Source organism: Ochlerotatus camptorhynchus, unplaced genomic scaffold, assembly GCF_037179485.1.
Source record: "Ochlerotatus camptorhynchus isolate MF236.1 unplaced genomic scaffold, CSIRO-AGI_Acam_v1.1 ptg000380l, whole genome shotgun sequence".
In the NCBI taxonomy this organism is placed as follows: domain Eukaryota; kingdom Metazoa; phylum Arthropoda; class Insecta; order Diptera; family Culicidae; genus Ochlerotatus; species Ochlerotatus camptorhynchus.
In genome coordinates this window covers 164,823-191,401 of record NW_027040868.1, presented here as the reverse complement: position 1 = coordinate 191,401, position 26,579 = coordinate 164,823, and the positions used below count along the sequence as shown (strand labels likewise).

The 26,579-nt window shown below is 38.8% G+C and overlaps 2 protein-coding genes across 4 annotated transcripts in view; both read left to right on the top strand.

Moving 5' to 3' along the window:
• Window positions 1–26,579, top strand: part of LOC135710405 (uncharacterized) — a 183,169-nt gene that overhangs the window by 43,657 nt on the left and 112,933 nt on the right. The gene's annotated exons all lie outside the window — the stretch shown is intronic.
• LOC135710412 (probable serine/threonine-protein kinase yakA) overlaps window positions 5,794–26,579 on the top strand; it is a 51,715-nt gene continuing 30,929 nt past the window's right edge. For 2 of the 3 annotated variants that reach the window (XM_065232986.1, XM_065232984.1), the window contains exon 1: window positions 5,794–6,711. The gene's annotated coding sequence lies outside the window, so the exon portion shown is untranslated. Of the gene's footprint in view, window positions 6,712–16,759; window positions 16,821–26,579 lie in introns of those variants that run through there. The other variant, XM_065232985.1, reaches the window with a different exon arrangement.

The window sequence follows — 26,579 nt, the reverse complement described above, 5'->3', positions numbered from 1 at the left end:
GTATATACTCCATGTTATGTGTTTGAGTGTCAAATATTGAGTGTTTATTAGCCTAAGGTTGGTATTGTCTCTCGGCATTGTGAATATTTATTCAGTAGTATTTAAATTTCTTCCTAGTTTCGTTAATCTGTTTCATTAAATTAATTATCATACAATATAAAGCGAACAAGCAATGAAATTATCATGCCATAAAATTTAAATTCAAATTATCATTCGCCGTAATACCAACCTTCTCCAATAAAATTGTTTGTTGCTGCTGTCATCACCACTGACTCTGAATCAAGAAGGAGCCAACGTACGCGGCTTTTGTTTAGGGTATCCTTTTGATGCGATGCTTTCCCCAAAAAGCTATATAAGGATTCCGGGGACATGGGGATGGCCTCTTGTAATATAATAGTTCGTCCGGAGGAGTGAAGTTCGCGGCTAGTCATTTTTTACACGTGACTTAGCGTTTCCACGTCAAGTGCTAGTTCAGATCCTTAGGATCAAAAATTGTGATCAACTAGCGTCACCACACGCTCGCCAAGGGCTAGTTGATCCGTCGAGTGGGATAATAGTATGGTGTTAAGTTTCTGTGGTCCACGGTTCAGAAGGTAGAAGAAAAATAAATCGTACTAGTACGACGCGAGTGCACGTGACTTTGGTGAACCGTTGGACCTTTTGTTAAGACCGTCCAAGAACTTTCGATAGAAATCCCACTCGACTAAAGTTAGACACTCGCGGTTAAAGTGCGCGCGCACAAAAGTGTACCACTCCCCGGACAAAGCGAAGTGAAACGCTGGCCTCCGTTACATAAAGGCCACCTGCCGCCGCATCTGGATTCCCCCCGTCGTCTGGAAGCCCTATACAGCTGCGTACGTTTGTTGGCAGCTCGCCGACGCCGCCACGTGGGCCATTCCCGCCATCTCATCAATGTCGACCACCGATTCATCACGGCCGCAACGAGGAGCAAGTGAATTTGAAGAGTGAATAAATGCGCAAGTAAAATGAACCCCTTTTAGCTTATTTTCACCATTCTACAAAATCTCACACTCTTATAGAAAATCCCTCAAAATAAAATAAATGTCAGGTCGAACTAAATCAAGCTGTTAATTATTAATTTGTTTGAAAATTCACTATGTTCTCTGCTTATTTTCCACTTTGATATATTATCCACTTTGAAATTAAAATATAATCCCTAATACACAGCAAAAAAATAATTTTGATATCACATCAAAGTGGATGCACTACAATCATGTCGAAAATTTCATGTAATTTTTATCACCACATAAATAAACAAATGCAGTAAAAGCAGCGTAATGTCAGTTCATGCATTGTATTAATGATAATTTTGTCCTTTTTAGCAAGTAATAGGGTATACGTCCCTAACCTCGGTCTAATATGCAGCCATAGATTACGTTTTTAATCATAACTCATCAATTAATTTACCTGCAAACGATATTCTACTGCTAAATGGTATGCTTAGATATGCTTATCATGTCGTTTGCTATCAGGAACCGCAAAAAGTTGAAAAACTTACTTTTTTTAAGACAAAAACTCACCAGGGAAATGTATGTAATATCGGTCTATTGTCCCCAAATTGGGTCTATTTATGGATGCAACTTCGTCCTATCCTGTTTGATTCTCAAAAAAAACGCTCTTGGTAACGTTTTCTTATGTATTTTTTTTTATCACTATCACTGTTAACTTAATACTCTTCATTCCTCAAAACATTTCTTAGAGAAAATTTTACGAAAACTACATTAAATCACTCAAGTTAAAAATTAAAAATTAAAAATTTCGCTTATCGTCTTTCGACCGCAGAATATCTAAATCAAAACATTGTGATGTTCATTATACAGATTTGGCAGAAAAAATCTCCCTTCCTGTTCGTTCCTTATCATCCAAATGCAAACCACATTGTTGACGTTACTCTTATTGCTATATGCTGTCAAATGAATTTCATGGGCCAAAGTTAGGAACATAGAAAAGAAATGTGTCCCTAAAGTTGGGTCCATGATTTACTTGTGAAAACGTTGTTAAACAATTAAAATAAACATAAAATATTCAAACAGTAACTGTGAGTTTTACGTCTAGTGTGTATTATCAGGTAATTCCATTCAATAAATGCCATAATCAGGCCATTTGATGATCGTCAGTGCAACCTTCCCATCTTAACCTTAGAAGTCATGGCGGCTAAAAACTCCGAACAGAGTGATATTCTCAACCAGTTTTATTACTTACGAGAGCTGAAAATGTATTGAAATGTTGTGATATAAATTGATTTGTGTGTGGTACACATTTATCAATCATCAGTGATCAATATTTTCCTTATTTTTTGTGTAATATTCCTTAATTAATTATTTATTTGCGTGATAGGCCGAATGAAAGGACTAGACCCACATTACATACCGTAACCCTATTACACCATATTTTCGACATGATTGTAGTGCATCCACTTTGACGTGATATCAAAATTATTTTTTTGCTGTGTAGAACATAACCCAGTGATCGAAGATTAGCACAAAAGGTGCAAAAAACGTTGAAATTTTTCTAGGTTACCAATTATTAAAATGACCCTAACAATTCTCACAAAAGAGGACCGCGGACGGTTGCAGTGGCTTGACCAGCAGCTAGGGGCGTAGACACGGGTCCTTCTGACCCTTGTGAAAGAGAAATAGTTTCATTGCATCCGTTGAGTCTCGCTGTTTCGAAGATGTACTGTAATTCCTTAACCTTTCCTGTATCGCTGAGTGGAAGAGTCTGCATCCGATGAATCATGTGGTGGAAGGCGGCCATTTTCTGCTGGAACGAACGGTTGGAAGTATAGGGGATAACTCTTTTGGTGTTTGTTGGTTTCCTGTAAATTTCGTATTCAAGCAAAGAAAGAAGATGATGACGATTCCCTGATGACTAGAAGATCGAGAAATGCGAGTTTCCCGTCTTTTCGTACCTCGTGAGTGAATTTGATATCCTTGTGAATTCTGTTGATCTAATCTAAAATTTGTGGGAGGGCTTCCCGTTTAACTACGCTGAAGATATCGTCAACAAACCTCCACCAACGGTTTGGTAATAGTCCTTTCTCCTTCAGGATTGTCTCCAAGTTGGCCATGAAAACACACTTAGAAATTACTAATTTTACACGTGACAGAATCCATCTTTGACATAAAAGATGAGACGTAAACAAACATGTCATGTAATATTAAGTGCTCCGAGACTGAAAAGTTCGTTGCTCAACGAAAAGTGCGTTTTATTGAGCTATATTTCACGTCTGTAATGACTCAAATTTATGTCAAAATTGACGCTCGTATATGTCACTCTCAGAGCACCTAAATTTACATGATTTTTTCTAAGTGTGTATATATCACTCTCAGAGCACCTAAATTTACATGAAGGTCACACAAGAAGGGGATAGGGGATTTCCCATTCTTTGGTACAAGCAATGTAAATATTTACCTTATTTGACAAAACCCAGGTACACACTTAGAATTTATTATTTTTACACGAGACGTAATTCTGCTTTGACGTAAATCATGGAACGTAAACAAACATGGCATGTAAAATTAAGTGTCCTGAAACTGAAACATAGACTGATAAATTAAACTAATCCCATTTTGCTTGAAATTTAATCAATTTGACATTAAACTCAGTTTAATCATATCGAATGATTAAAAATTATTACTCTCTTTCTAAAAAATAAGCGTCTGATATTAATCCCAGTTTAATAATGGTTGATTAGATTGTAGATTATCTTTTTTTGAATAAATTTTAATCATTTTTGATTCTATTTTAAAAATTTTGATTTCATTTTAATCTTTTTTAATTACATATCAGTATTGAAAAAGAATAAAATTTAATACTGGGAAGATTATTTCGATTTTAATCATGCATGATTACTGCCGAAGTAATCATGGCTCGGACTCAATAAGGTGAAGCGGGAATCTGCATATTTTTTAAGATTTTTTGATTTAATTTATCTTTGAGTGTATGCAACTCGACTAAAAGTGCGTTTGATTGAATTGATATTCTCGTCCTTTTCAACTGATTCTTATGTCAAAAGGGCCGCTTGCATGTGTCGGTCTCAAGGCACTGAAATTTACATGTCTTTTTCGTAGTGTGTAATCATGACAGCAGTAGGTCTCTTTTCTTCATTCAAATTGTTTTCAATAATCAAACGTCACGATTACCTGGGTTTTGTCAAATAAGGTAAATATTTACATTGCTTGCACCAAAGAATTGGGGCTTCTTTCGTCTGATTGTAGAAGTTACCTCGGAAAGAGCAGTAGTTCTCTTCCATACCAATGCGGGTCAGCTTAAGGTACGTCCAAACCTTGTTTTTCCATGCTGTATCCTCTCATTGTGTTAATAGCCAGTCCTCCAAATGGTTGATCGCTTCCTTGACTGGTACGCTGGGAAAAATTTCATAATATTTTATTTATTTTATTTTTTTTCTTTTACATATTTTTGGGAAGGTTCCGGATTCTAGTGACATATCAAAAAACCAAAACAATAGAGCAGCGAGTTCCATTGCTAGACTTTTCAAAAATACTGGAGGAATTCCGTCAGGTCTAGGATCTTTTGAAGCGTCTAAATTCTTGAAAATCTGTAATAGTATAGATTTCTTGAAAATAATAAATTGGCAAAAGAATACAATTTGTTTCCGAGCTATCCCCGACACGTTCGTCAAGATGCATTATTGATGGAAAATTGTCAGATTTTTATTTGGATTTTACGTAATTGAAGAAGTTTTTTGGACAGGACTTTATTTCAAGTTCAGTTTTTGAATTAAATTCTTCAAATGCAGTACTGATCGCATATGTCCAAATAGATGGCCAAATGTTCACTATCATTGTATTTTTTGTATTGTTTATGTGCTTTATGATTTCCATTTTTATGTTTTTTATTTGTCTGTTATCCTAGACTACATTTTTTGTGCTTCTGTAGTGTCTTTTTTTCCAAAATTATTCCTGATAAAATTTGGTAGAAGATGTCTACAGCAGGTTAGGCATTGCCTTCATTCCTTAGAATTATTTGCCAATCGACGTTGTTTAATTTATGTTTGATTTTTTCGTAGGCTGCTAATTTGTATTCAAAAACTTCCTCGTATTCGCAGTCGATGGGTCTTTGGTATACGTGCACAAATAAAGAATATTCAATTGCTGTGTGAAACGCTTCGTTTTTCCATAATGGGTTTAATGAGTCGGTCACACAGAAATCTTCATAAATTGTCGTAAGTAAGAAGTCTAAATAGCAATTTTGTTGGTTCTGAATGTGATTGATTTGGTTCAATCCTAAATTAGCAGTTTTGTCGAAAATGAATTGCAATTGACTCCGCAGTAGTATTGGCACATCTGCCTGTTTTTATGGGGTGGTTTTAAAATATTACTGAACTTAATGATTAAACAATGGGCAATAGGACATTTTCCCGAATTCAACCCTGCCTGAATGATGAACATTTGTTACACAATTTTCCTGCAGAAGAACTCAGCTTTACTCTCTCACTCTAACATTTCACGATATTGTTCAATTATGAAAGTGTCATGCCGCGTTGCTACGCAAGTGTCACCACCATCAACAGGCTGCTGAGTGCTTCTCTCTCACCTATTCTCTGCTGCTGGAGCAAACATCTTGCATTCTGATAACAAAATAACACTCACGAGCTCGTATAGGAGATGAGATTGCTCTCCAGCTCCCGTGGAAAAGCAGTCTTCTATGAGAGAAATTTTCCCAACCCCGGGAGAGTGAGTTCATCGAAAAAGTAACGTTCCTTGTTTTTCGCAATCTTCGCGCACGTCTCATATCGAAAATTTTACCCGACCGTCGTGCAAGTAAATCAATTTTCGCTCCTCTGTCGTTTGTATCTATAGGTGTGATTTTTCCTTACATTTCATTGTTTTCCCTCGGTATGATTCAGCGAGGGTTGAACGTTAGGAAAAATATTGTTCCTTCCGTGCGAGCGGCTATACTTTAGTGTTTCGGTTTGAAGAAATAGAAAAAAAGTAGTATTTGGGAAAACTTGTGCTAATGCTCTTGAGCCCGAGGCAAAGTGTGAATAGTGTCCAGGTCAGTATTCTGAAGTGCTATCTATACAAGTGGCAATAGAAGTGAAAGCAAAGTGTTGGAAAAATCTCGGTTGCCTCAGTAGGGCATGGGAAAACTATGCCTTCCATCCATCCAGCGAAGCAGCTAGTGGAGAAGGACTCGAACGGTGAATTGATTGTGATGTAGACATTTAGTGCTGTTTTCTAAACGAATGTCCACCCGCATGGTGCGGTACGACGGCGAAAAGATAAGGGCTGTGGAAAATGGTAAAACTTAATGGGGAAGAAAAGCAAATTGGATAGCGCAGGAGCGTTTTGCAAAAGTGATAGAGCAAAATAACCGATGCGAAGAAAATTAGGGCGGAAAGTGTTTTCGCACGATCTAGCGATCTTGTTTTGTACCAGTATGTGTGCCAGTAGGGTGCTGTATCGATGAATGTGAAATACCGTATACATCATTAGTGGATAATTAATCGTTCGGTAGGAATTTTCATCATCTACGCTGTTCTTCATCACGGAGCTGTTTTTAGGACTAGGATAAGCCGGCGTTGTTTGCACATTAGTGGAATGAAGAAAAGAGCAAATGCCTAGATGTATGCAGCATCTCACATCCGGGTTTGCTTGTTTCCAAGGGAGTTGTCACCATGTGGATAGAGGTCGTCCTAACCAACTCGTTTGTCGTCGCTATAGGGTGAGTGAGCATGAGTGGAATTATGCGAGTATAATGCCCTAATTTGAAGACGTCAACACTTTACGGGGGTTGACGAGTGTTTTCAGTTTTTTTTATGTGTATAAATGCGATGATTTATTTAACACTGAACCTTAAACCACAATCTTGGAGTAAATTTATATTTATGTTGGAAAAAAAAAACAAATTAAGGCCAACATTATATAGAGTAACTTACGTATTCTAGACAATCTTAGCAGCGTCACGCACACATACATAGTAATGTATATCAAAATTGAGCGTACAGATGTAATTTTATAAAAATCAGCTGTAAAAGTCCAATTTAAAGAGAAACGTTTCTAAATTTTTGGTTGCTGAATAATCATACATTTTTCAGTTATTGGTACAGTATTGTGGTTATTTGGTTGCGTTTATTAAAAGTAAGAGCTATTTGAGAAAAACGCTTTTTTCTTGAAACACCTTAATATATTGACATGCAATGAACTAAACTTTTTGAAATTTAGCTCATTTTTAGTCATAATAAAGATCATTAATCCACTAGGTAAAAAGTTGAAAATTGAACGTTTTACTAAAATAAATCTAACTACATATAGATTCTTCCAATAAAGTCCGAAACTGTAGCGAAAAATCAATAAATATCATTAAGACCCCTAGCCAATATTAAAAAAAAATGTTTATATTTATTGCTGCTTGCTACGCTATCCACTTCAGTCGTTCAAAACGGGTTGAAATCGTTTTTACAACGCTACAAACTTCTCAGATGAGGGCCACTATTGTCGGCAGGCTCTTTTTCTTTGGCTTCCTTTGAATGTTTACTGCGTGTTAACCAGCTGTTCTATTATTGGCAACACGAAATCAGCCATATTTTGTAGTGCGTATATTTCATTTGAAGAAACACCAGGCATAACAGGTTTGCTCAGTCGTAAAAATGTAATCAGATTGAAGCTGAAAGACTAAGGAATCGAATACAGCGAAATTGACGATTACATTTTGGTTGCCGAAAACAGACAATTTGCCCTATATTGATGTTATTTTTTAATAATTTTATAATATTAAATTTTTTTAATAATATTGATCAGGTTTAGAATGTACTGAAATTGTTTTGGATTTTTTTCGCGGTTCATTTATCGGTTCTCACGGCATTTAAAGCTCAATCACATTAGCTTAATTGAGCCGATATTTTATTATTTTTAGTTTAACAAGAATAACTTAATACTACGGCTAGTAGGGGTGGACCGATTACTCGCGGTTTACTCGAGGTTAAAAAAGGGTAACCCATGGGTACTCGGGGTTTTGAGGGATGGATCAGGTGAGGAGCATGGAAATTGGGACTCTTTGCCTCATCGAAGAGTTGTCGCCAGCACTATATTTAGCGTTGTGCATTGTGACCAGGGTTCGCGTCTGGTGTTCAACCGGCTCATCTAATCGACGGAACAAGACAAACATAGATAAGAGAAAAAAAACACAAACGAATTAAATTCGTATGCTAGACATTTGAACAAAAAAAAAACACATAAATCAACTAGAGATCGTGAGTTTCCAACACGTCTCTAATAGGAACATAGGGTTGGATCTCAAGGGTATTCAAATGGCGGCGCCATTATCCGCACACTGCCAAACTGCATTAGTGTACTCATCACGCGAATGAAGTTCCGACTTTAAGCCACGCTCTCGTAGAAACATAAGGCATTATTGCATTTATCCGCCGTCAAAGTTTTCCAGTGTCCCAATCGGTTTGCCAACTCGAAAGGGTACTCTGACGCACTAAATGAAAAAAAAAAGAACCGTGTGAAATTTGCCTGTCATACAATACGCCTTCTCATTGCGTGGGATTGAGAAATGTGAGGGGACCCATACAAAGGTAATCATAAACTCCCGATCATCAATTTTGGGTTACACCCAAAAAAATATGTAAATGCGTTTTGTTCATATCGCTGTCATTATATGTCCAATTTAGCAAAGTAACAAAATTGAGCAAACAAAATATTCTCAAGAATCATGACGTATTTTCTCAGAATTGGGTTGGTCAAATTTTGAAATGAAAGTAGAGAACTACTTCGGCCTAATCGCCCATTTTGGGCCTATCGAGCAGAAAACTTCAAATAAATCCATGATTTCAGAGTTAACAAGTCAATTATGCGTTTGGTACGATACTTTAGTTAATAAGCTACCGAACGAAGTCAATGAGAACGCGTGATATGAAGGTTTGCACCCATTATTCCCATAAACAAAAGAAGCGCTCTGACCAAATCAATTTTTATGGCGTTTCAATGCGTTAGGCCGAGTTTAGAATCCGTAGGCCGAGTTTGGCGTCAAGAAGCAGTGTTAGACTTTTAACAATATCTCAACAATTTGTTTCTCTTTATCAAATCTATAAATTATTACCGGAAAGGTAAACAAATTTTGAAGCCATCAGTAATAATAACTTTCCGTTTGGTACTAAACTGCGCTAGATTAAGAAAGACTAAGTGCGGTTTGTGCTTAATAGGCCGGAAATGGGGTAGCTAACCCTAGTAGTACTGTTATCATATACCGAACGGGCCACTTTGGTGCAAATTTGGTGGAAAAATTTAGAAAATATTTAATTCATAAGAATATTTATTCAATTCACCAATCAAAAATTTGTGGTCACCCCACAGTACGATGTATGTACAGTTCGCTTTTGGCTTGCAACGGTAGCAGTTAAGCTCATGCCGAGCTCTGTGTGTTCATTTTTTTCTTCCGGAATCGATGACTTGATGCATAGTCATGATTCATATATTTTCCAATTTTTTCCACCAAATATTCTCAACTAGAGCCCGCTGGGTATTGAATATATGTTCAATCACCACCTTCATTTCAGAATTTGGCGGAGTCAATTCCAAGAAAATTAGTAATTAGTGTAAATTTTGAAATGTTTTGTAACTTTAGCTGATTTATGGTCGAAGTAAATTTCATTCAATACCTTTCAAATGACCTAATGAGAACAAATATTGGACGTCAAATGACAGAGACATGAACAAAACACATTTGCATGTTTTTTTGGGAGTAATTAAAGAAATGATCGCGACTGTCGATTTTTTGACCAACGCACTTATCTGCTCTCATACTTTAGAAAGGAAATGATATGAGTTTCAGTTTCAACGACTTCAATCGAACTGAGACTATCCGACTATGCGAAGTTGATTGCTGCCCGCTCAGCATCATAATCGGAACAAGGTTCCTGAAGTTTGTCGATGGCACGTGGCCCTCTTACGGAAACCATACCATCATCTGCAATTTGTCTTTGCTTGCATTATTATGCCAATATTTCAAACCTTTTGCATTATTTTGACGTTGGACTTCGTCTTTGTTTTCTATATGGGAGTACACTTTATGAGCACGAAAAATGAACATGTAACGAAATGTGGTCAGGGTTTGACCGACTATAACTCGGCTATTTTATGATACATTTCAATACTATTGCATCTATCGATCGGAATTTTTTCTATGTATCGATTTCATTAAGAAAAATTCAGGAAAAGTTTCTACAATACACTTTAGAAAAATTGGTGAACCTCAAGAACCATCAGACCTTAATGTACTGTTCCAACAATTTTTGGCATGATTGCAGTCAACCAGCAGCCACTATATAAGAGAGCAGTATCGCGCCACGCACTCAGTGCCCCAGTCTACATGGTGACAACAACAAGACAAACATTGCTGTTGGCTTTCCGTAACGACGAATAACTAAACAAAGGGGGTTATTCCGAGAGTTGAAGTGACTTTTGTCACTAGTGAGGTGACAAAAGTCTCGTCGTGGAGACGTGACTCTCCATTTGAGTTGCACAGAGAGTCATATTACCACGACGTGATTTTTGTCATCTCACTAGCGACAGAGAGTCACTTCGACTCACGGAAAAACCCCAATTGCTTCTCAAGTTGCCAACAAACTAGCGGAGTAAAACCCGTATGAAACCACCCGCCACGTGCTGCAACCTGATTGGATCATGCAATTCATCAATCACCATCTTATAGGAATCTTACAAAAAATAAAGAAACAATGATTTGCTTAAAATAGTTTACATTTAGTAGCGTAGTCCTACGTCAACAGTTCGTACAACCCTATTGGGCTGTCCCTAGCATTTGTTTTAGCATGGGATCTATTTGCATGCTTCTAAACCGTAGTATTCAAATGCAAAAAATTCAGTATCTAATACAATTTTTAAATTTTTCAAAATTCAGTATCTAATTTTTTTCCGAATTTTCAAATGTGTTGGTAACTTTAGAAATTTTTTAATTTGGTAAAATCCATGACTACTACATATATAGGAAATCTCTAAATTCACAAAATTGTCTCAACTTCAAGATTTCAAATGTTTCATAAATCAAAAGGTGGGCTGGTCTCAAACATTTTCTGTCATGAATTGTAAAATCACTCAAATATATTTTTTAAATCTCTTCGTTCGCATTTCTTACAACAAATATAATGGCAGTACTTACAATATACTGTATCGTACAACGAAGTTTTTCCATAGTGAAAGTTCTCGTATAAAAACTTCATGAGATGTTTTTTTTTAGCCACAGTGAATTTGGAATTCATCAATTTCAAAATTATAAAAAAAACCTTCCGATGACCACATTACACACTTTTTATACACATCGGTAATTGAACCATACATTTCTCGGTTGGGTGTTACCCCCCTCTCTTTAGCCTATGCACATGGTTATGGACACGTCCAAAGTTACATAAAATAAATTTTCCAAATACCACCTACCGAAAGCAATCGAACTGAATAACCGAAAGGAAATAAATTCGAAATCATAAAGTAGAAATTGTGGATAGTGAGAGATTGATTTTTGAATTTGGAATAAGGAATACTTTAATCTTAAAGATTTTAAGATATCAGATAATATTCAAGATACTGAGGTTTGGATAGATTGGTGGACAATTCAATATGTTGAAGAACATTTTGATTGTGATTAGAATTCCAGGCAAATTTCAAGTAAAAGTTTATAGTCATCTGTCGAACTGTGAAAAAAGCTGTCAAAGTTTTCGAAGCGAAAATATGGACTTATTTTAATTCAGTAAGCAATGCACGTCTATTATTTGCACTGTTCAGCTTGTGTTCGTCCTTTTTAATCAGTGGAAAATAGTTTAGATTTTTATTTTGTGTTTTTACTGTTAAAAATCCTCATAAATAGTGTACAAGATTAATCAATTTTACGCGCTTTTGTTTGACAAACTGTCAATTTTACACACACTTACGCCATATTGATTTTTTTTTTGGTTTTCAATGGCGCCCTTTTGCAGAAATTTAATATCTCGGGTTTTTCGGTTTTTTTTAAATAAAATTAAATACAAAATATGAATGGGTTGTGAAAACAAACACAAAGAAATAACCACCCTAATCTTTGATGGAACTGTCAGAGTTTTCATTTCATTTCCCAGCGGTAACGAAAGCGCAAAACTGATAGAAACTGCAAACGTTCACAGGCCCTATTCATGCTGGAGTGAAAATGCAAGTTCAAACGGATGCCACTTGTGTCCGGGTACTTTTCAGCCAGAAATGGCTTCTCGGTAAGTGGTGCAACATCGGATATGCAATAGAAAAGCTCAAGGAAAAGCTACTGATTGCGTTGGTTTTATTTTTGTTTCAGTCATCGAAAATCAGCTTGTCCTGTTGTACGTCGATAGCAGCGAATTGACCCAGCGGCAACCGTTTCGCCGTTTGCGACGATTGATGGATATTATTGTTAATTTGGAACCTTGAAGACAGGAGAACCGAATCGATTGATTATTGTTCATGTCGGTCGTGATGCATACTTAATTGTTGTTGGGTTTCCAATCTTAACCCATTAACGCCCAGTGATCTATTTTTTCCCTTGATATGTTTTCCGTGATGAGCACCAATGCTACCACACCAGGACCCTACCTATCAACCCATCAACTCATGAACCGGGGACCAACGACTTTACTTTCCTTCCGAAGGAAGGCGTGATCAGAGATGTTATGCCTCAGAACATCCAGGCGGCGCCGACTGGTTTTGAACCCAGGCCTGCTGGGGTGAGAGGTAATCACGCTTACCACTACACCATTACCCATACCCATTCTCGCTAAAAGTGACCCTTCTCATTTAATGGGTAAACCATGGATTACTGATTAATGGGTAAATGGAAGCTCTGCCAATAAATGGAGTTTTACCCATTTTCTTAAATTTTGTTTACCGTAAAATGGGTAAAAAATACCCATTTTTGCAAATGGATTCTAATTTAAAATAAACACAGGTGTTCCGATCAAATTTTATTACACGAAGAAAAAAGTGGACGAAGTATTTGTTCAAATCCATACTTTTTCATAAGTTTTGACCTAGGTTTTGACCGAACAATGAGAACCGTGTACAATCGGTCCAATGTTGAATTGATTCGGTTATTAAGTTTTGAACTTTAAAGCTGAAAGTCGTCACTTTTTGTTTGCTTTTACGGGATCCCAATGGAATACAGTGCTCGACGTCATCTATATGCAAAGATATGAACCGCTAATGGATGTTAGGTACTTTTTAAATTCTGGAACAGTATGATATTTAGATTGTCAGTAGGAGTTTTAACGTCAATGAAAGGATTAGAGATTTCTAAATGAAATGAAATGAGACGGAAAAATTTTCAAGTGTGTTTTCAACTATTAGTGGGTAAAAAATATACCCATTATGCAACCGTGAACTGATTCTTTAAATGATTGTTTTTTTTACCCATTTTATGATTTCAAAATTCCCCAATTTTTTGACAACTGCATACATGGTCTTCCCCAAGCTGCTGAAAAAATCGTGCATTGTTCGGGGGCCAAAAATGACTTGGGCGCAGAGTTGCGACCCATCACAATCACGATCGTCAAACAGCTGATTGTAGTAACGCTTGGTACGTTCCTCTCAATGTGCTTGTCGAAGTGAATGTCGTCTTCAGTGGTGATCTATCACTGATCTGGTCATTCCCGACAATCACGACACTCAACTGTGCTCGTTTTGAAGCAGTTGCTGATTTGCTTGCTTATGTGTTGGTGAGTGATCCCATCACCTTCCGTTTACTTTTGCCAGTTTTGTTTGTAACTCACACAGTCGCACATGCCGAGACGAATTTGGAATGTGTTGACATTGTTTTCATTTTCTTCTGTCGTTGCGGTTGTTCTCATTATCGTACTGCAGAAGTCTTCATTGTTATCGTTGTGTTTTACATCATCAGCAGCGAGTGTTACGTTTTGCCTGTGAGCGACCATTTATGGTGATTGTTGTTTGCAATTACTCTTCCTCTCATTGCGTGACAAAACGTTCTGTCAGCGATAGTCGGTTGATGCGTTGACGAGTGTTGAGTGAGTGTCATGAAATTTTGTATCACTGCTTGGGCGTTAACGGGTTAAGGTAATTAGAAGTGTGGGTGAGTGTGGGTGAATTAATAGGTAATATTCATTTTTTGATAATACATTTTACCAACTACAGTGGATTTTGCTGTGCAACAGCGTTGTTGAATTGCTATACCACTCTGAAGAAAGAAAAAAAAACTACAAGGGACAGCCCAATGGGGTTGTATGCAATGATGACGTAGTATGGTATAATACATATTTTTGTTAACTGCATGTGTTTTGTGAAGGAATAGGAGTTTTAGCGGGGTTCTCTCTGTTTATACTATGTATGACTATGATTGCCCTGAAAAGAACCTTGTGATATGAATTTTAGTTGGGACATGTTCAGAAAATTAACTCTTTTGGAAAATGTTGGTGACCATGAAAAGGCTACAGACTTAAAGCCTTTGGAAGATGGTGATGACGTGAAGGCAGCTGCATATTCAGTGACGGCATCACGCATCGAGCCAGACGACGAATGTTATCACATGGATGTTATCACACGATGACACTTGGCGACTCCTTTACCAAATCCTTTGCCACCCTTGCCACGACCAGTCATGCCTTCTGGTTGTTTGCCGTTGAACGGGTGAATCGCAACGAATGCGAAGGCGAAGTTAGCTACCTGTTGTATAGACAACCAGCTCTTTGGTTTGTTTTTTTCCGTCGATCTTGTTTTCCGTGCTGAGCACCAATGCTACCGACGTGCCAGGAAGGCAGCTCCCACACCTGGACCCTACCTATCGACCCATCAACTCATGAACCGGGGACCAACGACTTTACTTCCCATCCGAAGGAAGGCGTGATTAGAGATGTTATGCCTCAGAACATCCCGGCGGCGCCGACTGGGATAGACAACCAGCTCTGCCGGTACCATATTTTCTCGCTTCCTATTGGCTATACACAGTAACCAATGCACCCGTTCAACGGCAAACAACCAGGAGGCATGACTGGTCGTGGCAAGGGTGGCAAGGATTTGGTAAAGGAGTCGCCATGTAGGAGGAAACCCGAGGTGTGCTGAAGGTGTGCCGAGAAAATGTGATCTGTGATGCCCTCACTGAACACGCCAAGAGCAGACAGTCCCGGCCATGGATGTCGTCTACGCATCATTATCACCAACAACCAAGTAACAAAACGACCCTTTTCAGGGCCACCAAGTTCATTTAAGAAAAGAGTTAGAGTAAAATTTTTAAAGAACTACAAAAATAATTTTCTCCATTAAGTCAAGGCTATTTTTCTCATTGATGGCGCTGTTCCTAGTAAGTTAGAAATATGGAAAAGTTGATGGAACGCTTTGGATGCATATTATGGTCAAAATAATTCAAAAGAAATCATTCATTATCGTTCAGTTTTTTTTTCCTAGAAATTTTTGTTAAATAGTATTCTCATGCAGAATATGTTAAAAGGGTGGACATTTTTATATATTTTTTATGCAGAATATGCAAAATGGGAGGGACTTCAAATGTTAATCCTCCTTCCGCCACCAAATGTTATAGAGTGTCATTAAAATATGTCATCAACTGTTGAGATATTGAGATCGTGAGGGTGAATTTTCTCTTTCAAATTTGAATGTTTTGGCTCTCTGGGGATTGGTAGTAAAGCGGTTAAAAATGTATGGGAAAAAACCTTTTTTATTTAATTCTAGCTTATTTAACAAAAATGTCCAGGAAAAACTGAACGACAAAGTCCATAAACGATTTCTTTTTTTTTGGAAAGCTATGTGAAATTCACATGGATTTCATGCATTACATATGTGATATATTTTTGAGTGTATCCCCTGTTTCCAAGTTTGGTTACAAGATTACAACTCTGGAGAGCATTTTGTGTGGTCGTTAGGAGCGTGTGGTTCTGAATATGGCGATGAGTGTACAAAATATTATGCAATTCCATCCTCCCTATTCCCTGTTCGCACTGACGACTGTGCTGGGGAAGCAGCATATGCATGTAGGTAGTTGGTGGATTTGTTAGTTAATTCGACGCTTTTGGACAATGCTGGACATTTACCAGTTTTTCAATAGTTTCTTGTTGAAAATCAACATTCGGAAGCATTGCTATTATAGCCATATTTCTGATCGATTGGTGACAAAATAATTGAAATTGGACCAGGGGCAGCTGAGTTATTAATGTTCAAAATCTTTCTTAATTTGTTACATGTTCCATTTTCGGTTTTCACAAAGTGTACCCCCATATAGAAATCACAGACGTAGTCCTACGTCAAAAAAAAGGTATCTTATTGACGGCACTCCCCGTAATAGTCGCTATATTCATAGTCTGGCGGATAAAATTTCGATTTATTAAAAAGCAGAACCAATTCAATATACTGTAGACGAACAATTATTTTTTTCCTCGCCAATCGAACGCAAATTAAGAGTAACATCGGATAGGAGAATACTTTCCCCTACCCAAAGATGGTATTAATTTGCGTAGGCGAGTCTTGAGTCACGAGAAAAGGGGTTCCAGTTTTGTTCGCAATAACTGATGTGTTCTTTTCTGTTGTTGGTCGTGATTTCCTCGATTGGTTCCGCTATTTGACAACTCAATTGGTTCCCGAGATTCTATTAATATAGCGACTATACCCTTTAGCTGTTGTCCTCCGCCAAACGCTTAGTCTTCATCACACAGCTCGCAACGAACGCAGTACACGGATCTTCTCTTCTGTTTTCTTCATACCGTGTTTGCCAATCAGCACTAACTGTAGTTCAGCCACCTCTTCTCATTTGAACCAAAACATCACTTCCCGGCTACTGTCAGCAGTAGGATTGTAAGTACCGGACCCTTTTTTTTCGAGTACCGGTACTTCAGCACCGAGAGATTCAGTACTGGTAATACCGGTTAAATACCAGTACCAAGGGATTTTAAGAAATACTTCAAATCTCCTCGTACAATGTACGGTAATGAAGTGCGCGTTTGACTAGTACTGTCGCATTTATGGCCCTTCGCTCATTTTTAATTCTATTCAATTTTTATTCTGCCGTACTCTAGCGAAACTATCTACCTACTCTTTTCAGACTATCCTCTAGCTAATAAATTATCACACTTAAAGCTTCATGTTAGATAGCATTTTCCACCAACTCTGTAAATCGTAAACTTAACGTATGAAGTTGTAGTTGTAAACATGAGACATAGGGTAGAGAACTACTTCGGCCTAATCGCCCATTTTGGGCCTACAGAGCAGAAAACTTCAAGTAAATCCATGATTTCAGAGTTAACAAGTCAATTATGCGTTTGGTACGATACTTTAGTTAATAAACTACCAAACGAAGTCAATGAGAACGCGTGGTATGAATGTTTACACCCATTATTCCCAAATACAAAAGAAGCGCTCCGACCGAATCAATTTTTATCTTCATCCGATAGGCCGAAGTGAATTCATTGGCGTTTCAATGTGTTAGGCCGAGTTTGGCGTCAAGAAGCAGTGTTAGACTTTTGACAATATCTCAACGATTAGTTTCTCTTTATCAAATCTTCTGGTACGTGCGGAAACGTAGAGATGAACTAGCCTAAGGCTAAAAATCTCTTAAATAAAGAATTAAAAAAAAAAAAAAAAAAACGTGCGGAAACGTTAATAAATTTTGAATCCATCAATAATAAGAACATTCCGTTTGGTGCTAAACTGCGCTAGATTAAGAAAGACTGAGTGCGGGTTGTGCTTAATAGGCCGAAAATGGGGTGGTTAACCCTATAAATATAATAAAAAATCTTGGAAAACCGTATGTATACTTTGTTCTACAAAATTATCATCATCGAAAATTAAAAAATATACTTCACTTGATGCAAATTAAAAATCCACCCAAGTGTTCCAGCTGCGTCGATATGAGTACGAAAAAAGTTAATGGCATTTTATAGCAAATGTAATATAAAATATTTAAAAAAATTCATGCTACTTCAAATGTATTGTTCATAAATTTAACTATGTTGCTTAGCTTTAGAAAGCATCCAGCTAAGTAAGTGTGTCCGTTTTATAAAGTGAACAGCCCTTATTTCAAAGCCTCCAGATACAAGGAACTTACCAATATTGAGCATTATTACAATTAACGAATCTTATTTTACGGTTAATTATGAAGCAATGACTTAATTTACGAGAATCAATCTGCATCACAACCTAGGGGTTGGTCATCTTCGTGAAATTATTATTTAGATGGTTAATATATTAAAATATATCGAGATATATTCGAATATATTTTACCATATCATGTTCGATTCCATTTTCTGTTCGGTAATTAGGATTCGACCATGAATGTTGCTAATACTTCCAGAAGCGTATCATAACCGTTTTGTGCATGACAGGGTACCATGGTACCTAGCTTTTATTTGAATAACACGACGTAGAAAAAAGCAAACAGTTCCTCGCGCACATAGGGGTCAAATAGATTGGAGTTCTGAATATAAATACTATAGAATTAACCATTATTTTTCTCGGGAGCGGTCCGGTACCCAATAAGGGGGTTAGCTTTTAATCCCATCGCAACTTAGATTTTCAAATTGGACATGTCCTCCATCTTTTTTTTTAACTAGTTCGTTTATTTGGAAGGCTCAATCGCGTTAGCTTTACGGAGCCGATAGTTCATTTTTCTTTGTTTGTAACAAAATTCACTTAATTCTATGTCTAGTAGGACATGTCGCGGCTTACTCGAGGTTAGAGAGGTACATTGTCGAAGGATAGGCTCAGAGGAGAAGCTTGGGGGTAAGGTTTCGTTGTCTCATCTGAGCGTTGTCACCAGCGTCCTCTATCTTAAAATGCTTAGTTTGGTTGTCAGCAGCAGTATATTTTTTTTTCTAATGCACGGCTCCTCCGAGTGCATCAACTACCAACTTGTTATAAAATATTGCCAATATTTTAATATATTCACACTGTGATGTTTTTAAAGCAACCTAATATAATATTCATACTTCCCTCCCTTTGCTAGTTTTTAACCTGGACGTTGGTGGGCGGGCCTAATCTTATGCTTCATAGTGAAGCGTTGGAGACGGTTGGTTTAGGTCCGGCATCGTTGGCTCATGGTGTCATGAGCATGCGATGAGGATTACTGAGCTTCCCCTCTCTGATGAACCATTGCATAAGAGAACCAAAGTTCTAGCCTGAAGTGATAGTATCACACTTGTTACTTCTTTAAATGAAAGCCACGTTGTAGTACGCTTACGTATAGGCACTGACGTTGGGTGCGATACTGGCGGGTTTTGCCGCAAATCACTCTTATTTTATATGTTTTTACGCAGATAGATTTATTTGGGTTTGCAAGCGAATTTTACTATTGAAATGTTTCAGAAAGTGCCTTCTATTTGCGTGACAAGCTTTCATTGTTGTTTTCATTGAAGCATTACTCAGGGAACAATATTAAACACCACCATGGTATTGTAACTAATCTTATATGTGCTTCATTTTGATTTAGGATAAGTGTTTGAACTATGGCTCGGGATTTCCACTGTGGCGTGCTTTTATTGTGACATATCCATACGTTATTTTGTGGAACGACATAGTGGAAACGTGTGAGTGTAGTTGGAGCATATACCTTATAAAGTTTAAAAATCAGCTAGGAAACTAATTTCAAAGTGAAGCATTTTAGTAACTTGAAGGTGTCACCTGGTTCGATCTAAGATATAATAAATATGGATCAAAGTCAAAATTACTTGAAACACGTTAAATTTTAGATTACATAGCAGCTTAGGTACTTAATAAAGCATGAGTTATGATTGATTAGGTAAATTAGAGATTTCAATTATTTATTAAATTAGACTAATGAGATATCATAATCATCAAACGAACTTAAATAAGAAAATTTAGACAGCCTAATAACATTAAGTAGATTAACAAAAGAGCTAGGATGCGGGGGGTCCGCTTAGGGAGGCAACTAGCCTTTTCATATATTGTCTATTTATTTTGATGGTTGCTTTAAAATATCAATTTGGTATATAAGGATGAATCAGTGGGAGATGGATTTTCGGTTTCTTTACATTTTGCAACACAAATCTAGTACTATGTGTCATTTCCTAAAAAACCCCCCAATTACCGACCTCTTCAATCCCTTCCTTTTCCCATGGCGTTCAAGTGGTCCGCATAGACTACTTAGCCATTACCCTTCCTTTATCCTCGGCTTTGGATTGACTTGCGCTCCCATTGCCCCACCAAACGCTGCAAAATAAAAATGAAAATGAAACCTAATATAATATTCATACTTACATCCCACTGCGTCCTAGCAAGAAGTACGGACGACTTGTTTCGCGCTCCGTTGTTTTGGAAGTTTTTTCGGTATTCGCTAGATATAATTTATCAGTTTTTTTCTCACTAAGTGACTCCTGGCATACCGTGCCGATTCAAATTTCGGACACTTAAACTCGAATTTCGGACACTTTTAAAAGTTGATTATCTCGGTCGAATATGATCCACATGTCTTGTAAATTTTAAATTTTTTTGACTAGTGCCCTCCACGATCATCTAACATTATTACTTTGTTTCTAACTGGATGTAATATTTAATTAAAAATGAAAGTGTCCGAAATTTGAATCGTCCGAAATTTGAATCGGAACGGTAGTTCCCGGTAAATTGATCGAAAAGTGAGTTTTTTTTAGTAGAAAGTGTCATTTTCGGAAAGATTAATCCGTGCTATTGGAAATTCGCAAACAAATTTGGACATCATCGTTGCGTGGTCACTAGACTGATGCAAAATTTGACTTTTTTGCTCCACAGTGCTTAAATGGTTTCAAATCGGATCCTGATTAGCCTCCCAAAGTTACAACTCATTTGGTTAGAAACAGACTTCGCACAAGCCATTTGAAGTTTACATGTAAATTACTATGGGAAATCTCAACTTTTTGTTCATTGCCTTCTAGTCTTTTTCTATATTGAGCTGCGAAACATTTCGATAGCTTTACTTATAGAAAATTTTCTCAGCTACAACTTTGCTCAAGATCGTTTCTATGTAAAACGAGACAAGAAAAAGTTATTAATTATTTAAGAGATTGGTAAACTTATGACATGATCAAGCAGCTGATCTGTAAGCAACACTGTATTTCGCAGTGTGACATAGTAGCCATGATTTTGGTGTCCTATTCAACGCCCCAGAAACACCAATGTTGCCTGCTGAGCAGTTGATTGAGCATGATCATAAGACATCAGCGCATTAAACCATTGATAACTTTCGATTCTTGCATTTAATCAAAAAGTGGTCTTCAGCAAAGTTGTAGCTGGGAAAATTTCCTACAAGCGCAGTTGAAAGTTTTTGAAGTAGACCGATATGGTGAATTATCAGATAGACATGAACAAAAATCTTGGTTTTACCATAGTAATTCCCATACAAACTTCAAATGGTTTGTGCCATCTCAGTTTCTCATCAAATGGGTTCAAATTTTGAGAGGTTAGTCAGGATTCGATTTGGAATCGTTTAAGTATTGTGGAGCGAAAATTTAAAATTTTGCATCACTCTAGTGGTCACGCATACGCGCTTACGCATACCCGCTCACGTATCATCATCATCGAGTGTGAGCACCCGTTTCTACATCTACATCGTTCATCAATCATCGTGCGCCTGTGTGCGCTGAGTGCCGCGCCTCGATCAAGTGCACCACAGCGAAGGTCATCCACGCTGAGCGCCGCTTCCCAGCCATCTGTGTAAACGCCTACACATATAACGCTCGGTGGTAGTAGTATAGGATTATCAGATAAGTTTTTGTTTTTTTCTTGTTTCTTTTACTCCCCCAATAATTAAAATTACATTTTGTATTTCTGTGTTTGTAGTGTTTTCTGTGTATTGTGTCTGTGCGTTCAGTGGGAGAGCGTTTTGCGCTCCCACTAGTTGAACAAAATGGATGTTTTGTCAGAAGACGACATGGATGACCATTCATCTCAGAAGAATGGTGACGTCATCCCTGGTTCGTCGTCTCAGTCTGTCAATGGGCAGGCTGAGAAAAGCTCCAGATTGCGGGCCTACCCGAATGACTCGACTGGCCCATGGGCTGTCTATTTTCAGCCCAAAAACAAACCCTTGAATGTTGTTCAGATATCTGATGATCTGACAAAGCGATTCTCTGCCGTGACCGAAATAACGAAGGTTAGGCACAACAAACTTCGTGTGACCGTCGTTAACCTGAAACAGGCCAATGAAATTGCTGTTTCTAAATTTTTCACACTGGAATATAGGGTGTACATTCCAGCCTCTGATGTGGAGATCGAAGGCGTGGTCACTGAGGCGAGTCTGAACCCCGAGATACTGGAGAAGCAAGCGGTTGGCCGATTCAAGAACCCTTTGCTTCCTCCGGTAAAGATACTGGCCGTTCATAGAATGAAGTCAGTATCGCTCAGCGAGGGTAAAAAGAGTTTTACCCCTACAGACTCGTTTCGGGTGACCTTTTCTGGATCTGCCCTTCCTCAATACATCGAGCTAGGAAAACTTCGTCTTCCTGTGCGGTTGTTTGTACCTCGGGTCATGAACTGCCAGAATTGCAAGCAGTTTGGACATACGGCCTCTCACTGCGGCAACAAGGCACGCTGTTCCACATGCGGGGAGAAGCATGAGGATGGCGCCTGCGCAGCTACTGCACCAAAATGCGTGTACTGCAACGGAACTCCTCCTCATGCTCTCTCGTCGTGCCCGGCGTACAAACAGCTCGGGGACAAAATGAAACGCTCCCTTAAGGAACGTTCTAGGCGGTCTTTTGCAGAAATGCTTAAGACAGCCATGCCATCGACCACTGACAAAAATCCCTTTTCTCTTTTGTCAGATGACGACACTGACTCTGACTTGGCTGAGGAGGGAACTTCTTTCAGTTTTCCGGAAGGTTCTGCACGGAAACGAAAGCGCATCCGTTCGCGGATTGTTGCAAATAAAGAACCGCAAATCAGCTTGCCTAAATCAAGGAGTGGTGGAAAAAAGGAGACTTCTACTCCTCCTGGATTCCGCAGAACTGACTATACCCAGGATTTTCCACCTCTTCCGGGGACATCCAAAACCCCTGATGTCCCAATTTTAAGAACAGAAACCCCTTCTTCATCTGGGTTGTTCTCATTTGATGACATTGTGGACGGTATTCTCAAATACCTCAACATTTCTGATCCTCTGAAAAGCATTGTCCTCACATTGCTTCCCACTGTGAAATCCTTCTTGAAGCAATTGACATCAAAATGGCCCCTTCTTGCAGCTATCATCTCCTTCGATGGATAATTTTCCAAACGAGGTCGGGGATTTGATCACTGTTCTACAGTGGAATTGTCGAAGTCTTATTCCGAAATTAGATTCGTTCAAGTATTTAGTCCATAACAATAATTGCGATGCATTTGCCCGCTGTGAAACATGGCTCTCTTCAGAAATTGATCTCCCTTTTTATGATTTTAACATTATTCGATTGGATCGTGAGGATTCACGTGGAGGAGGGGTACTTTTGGGGATCAAAAAGTGCCATTCCTTCTATAGAGTGAATCTTCCTGAATTCCCCGGTATTGAAGTTGTCGCATGTCAGGCTACCATTAAAGGTAAGAGCCTTTGTATTGCTTCTGTATATATTGCTCCTAGAGTCTCTGTTAATCGCAAACAACTTTTCGACATATGTGCAGTACTTCCCGCTCCATGGTTGATCATGGGAGATTTTAACTCCCACGGTACAGGCTGGGGGGAGCTGTACGATGATAACCGTTCTACTTTGATTTATGATCTCTGCGACAACTTCAACAAAACAATCCTTAACAATGGAGAAGTAACACGTTTGGCTGGTCCATCCTCGAATGGTAGCAGATTAGACCTCACCTTTTGCTCCAATTCACTATCGTTGGATTGCACTTGGCATGTAATCCAGGATCCGCACGGTAGTGATCATCTGCCGATCAAAATTTCGATTGCCAGTGGGTTCAACTCGTCAGAATCCGTTAACGTCGCGTATGATCTAACCCGTAACATCGATTGGACTAAGTTCCAATCCGCGATAGACGATACAGCATCGTCAGTGGAAGAGCTTCCGCCGTTGGAGGAATATAATTTCCTCTCTAATCTCATCGTAGACAGCGCACTTCAAGCTCAAACACGACCGGTGCCGCGATCGTCTATTCGTAAGAAAACACCATCGCTCTGGTGGGATCAACAATGCACGGAGGTTTACCGTAAAAAGTCCGACGCGTTTAAACTTTTTCGGAAACGCGGAACACTCGAGCATTTCAACGCATACACTTCTCTTGAACGCGAACTCAAGAGCCTCATCAAGACCAAAAAAACGGGGTTACTGGCGGCAGTTTGTAGACGGATTGTCGCGCGAAACGTCTATGAATACGCTTTGGAGTACGGCGCGAAGAATGCGTAACCGGTCTACTAACAACGAAAGCGAGGAATGCTCGGATTAATGGATTCTTAAATTAGCGTGAAAAGTGTGTCCGGATTCCGTGCCGTCGCAGTTGATTCCTCGCGAAACCGCGAATTCGGTAGACGAAATCAGTCAGCCTTTTTCAATGGTCGAACTTTCACTCGTTCTCCTTTCGTGTGGCAATTCTGCCCCGGGATCTGATAGAATCAAGTTCAACTTGCTGAAAAACCTCCCAGACGTCGCTAAGAGGCGCATGTTGAACTTGTACAATCAGTTCTTGGAGCTCAATATTGTTCCCGACGATTGGAGACGAGTGAGGGTGATAGCCATTAAAAAGCCTGATAAACCCGCGTCGAATCACAATTCGTATCGGCCCATCACGATGCTGTCATGTATTCGGAAATTGATGGAGAAAATGATCCTTTTTCGCCACGACAAATGGGTTGAGACGAACCACCTTCTTTCAGATACTCAATTTGGTTTCCGTAGGGGTAAGGGAACGAATGACTGTCTCGCGTTGCTTTCCTCGGGAATCCAGTTGGCTTTTGCTAAGAAAGAGCAAATGGCTTCTGTGTTCTTGGATATCAAGGGGGCTTTTGATTCAGTATCCGTTGAAGTTCTTTCAGAGAAACTCCACGCTTGTGGATTGTCTCCATTAATGAATAATTTTTTGTACAATTTGCTGTCAGAAAAACATATGAGCTTTTCTCATGGAAACTCTACAGCTTTTCGATTTAGCTACATGGGTCTCCCCCAAGGCTCATGTTTAAGCCCCCTTTTGTACAATTTCTACGTTAGAGAAATTGACAATTGTCTTAGTGACAATTGCACGTTGAGACAACTTGCAGATGATGGCGTAGTGTCTATCACAGGGCCAAAAGAGGTTGACCTGCAAGGACCCTTACAGGATACCCTGGACAATTTGTCTACTTGGGCTATTCAGCTAGGTATCGATTTCTCCACGGAGAAAACTGAGTTGGTCGTTTTTTCTAGGAAGCATAGCCCAGCACAACCGAAGCTTCAACTTTTGGGTAAGCCGATCACTCATTCCATGTCTTTTAAATATCTCGGGGTCTGGTTCGATTCCAAACGCACCTGGAGATCCCACATGGAGTATCTGAGACGAAAATGCCAACTAAGGATCAATTTCCTTCGATCAATTACCGGAACGTGGTGGGAAGCCCATCCACAAGATCTTCTGACGTTGTACCGGACAACGATTTTATCGGTTTTAGAGTACGGTAGTTTTTGCTTCCAGTCGGCGGCTAAAACTCACATCATCAAACTGGAACGTATCCAGTATCGTTGTCTTCGTATCGCGTTAGGATGCATGCACTCGACTCATACTATCTCGAGTCTCGAAGTGCTGCCGGGCATGTTGCCACTATCCGTCCGTTTTTCAGAGTTATCTCTTAGGCTCCTCACCCGTTGCGAAGTAATGAACCCACTGGTGATCGAAAATTTTGAGAAGCTTCTGGAGCTAAATCCTCAAACATGTTTTATGACTTTGTACTACCTATATTTAACACAGGATGTCAGCCCTTCAAGAAATATTCCCAATCGTGTAGTCTTCTCCGATTTCGGCAATTCAGTGAATTTTGATTTATCTATGACGCAGGAAATCCGCGGAATTCCAGAGCATCATCGTCCTATAATTGCTCCGTCATTATACTCTGCAAAGTTTGGCCATGTTGATTCTGCAAGAACGTTTTTCACAGATGGATCTCTAATAGAGGAGTCCGCTGGTTTTGGTGTATTTAATGAATTTCATAGCACCTCTCGAAAACTTGAAGCTCCTTGTTCTGTGTATGTGGCTGAACTGGCAGCAATTCACTACACTTTGGAAACTATTGCTTCACTTCTTCCACACCACTACTTTATTTTTACGGATAGTCTCAGTTCTGTCGAGGCTATCCGTTCCATTAGGCCGGTAAGGCACTTCTCGTATTTTCTCTTGAAAATACGAGAACTGCTTAGTGCTTTATCCGTGCGCTCTTTCATCATCACCTTCGCGTGGGTCCCTTCGCATTGCTCAATTTTGGGCAATGAGAAGGCGGATTCACTTGCGAAGGTGGGCGCTATGGAAGACGACATTTATGATCGACAGATCGCCTATAGTAAATTTTTCTCTATTTATCGTCAGCAGTCGCTCGTTAGCTGGCAACATCAATGGAGTGAAGGGAGCTTGGGACGATGGCTACATTCAATTATCCCTAAGGTGTCGAAGTTTGCATGGTTC